We start from the raw sequence: 786 nt of genomic DNA, 5'->3' as shown, positions 1-786 counted from the left end.
AAAGACAATCACCAAGACATATCATAATAAAGCTTTCTAGAACCAAAGATAAGGACCGAATCCTGAAAGCAGCTAGGGAAAAGAGAAGTGTAACATACAAAGGCAAGAAAATCAGATTAAGCTCGAAGCTCTCAACAGAAACCATTCAGGCAAGAAGACAATGGGCAAACATACATAAAACCTTGAAAGAAAAAAATTGCCACCCAAGAATGCTCTATCCAGCAAAGCTGTCAATGAAATACGATGGTGTAATCAAAACATTCCAGGATAAACAGAAACTAAGGGGTTTTGCCAAAGCCAACCCTGCACTGCAAAACATCCTAAAGGGAGTTCTGTGGATTGAGAACCAACAAGAACAGACAACAAACAGAGAATGATGTGTATGGCAGCACACCCTGAACTCAATTGACAAATAGAAGAGTCAAGAACATAACAAAATTATAAGAACAGAGGATCTGGGAGGTCAGTCTATGATCAAAACAATCACAATGTGAAAGAAAGTAAACACAGAGGCACAGAGATCCAGGTGGTGAGAAGATTAGGTAGATTACAGGATAAAATAGACTGTCTTAAGTGGAGGGAAGAATTAATGGAATATAAGGTAACCACAACAGTGGGGTTGGGGTGGGGGGTTTAGTTTGGGTGTTGGGGAGGACAGTACAAGAAGGGAAAGGAGACAGAAGAACAAGATAGATAGGAGAACACTGAGACAGGTTTGCATGGCCTAAGTGGGACAGAGGTAAATAGTGATGCATGCTCGACCTTGGAACAACAGGACCTTGTGAT

This window comes from Chrysochloris asiatica, unplaced genomic scaffold (assembly GCF_000296735.1).
Source record: "Chrysochloris asiatica unplaced genomic scaffold, ChrAsi1.0 scaffold00007, whole genome shotgun sequence".
NCBI classification, from domain to species: Eukaryota; Metazoa; Chordata; class Mammalia; order Afrosoricida; family Chrysochloridae; genus Chrysochloris; species Chrysochloris asiatica.
Note: the sequence above shows the minus strand (reverse complement) of the source record.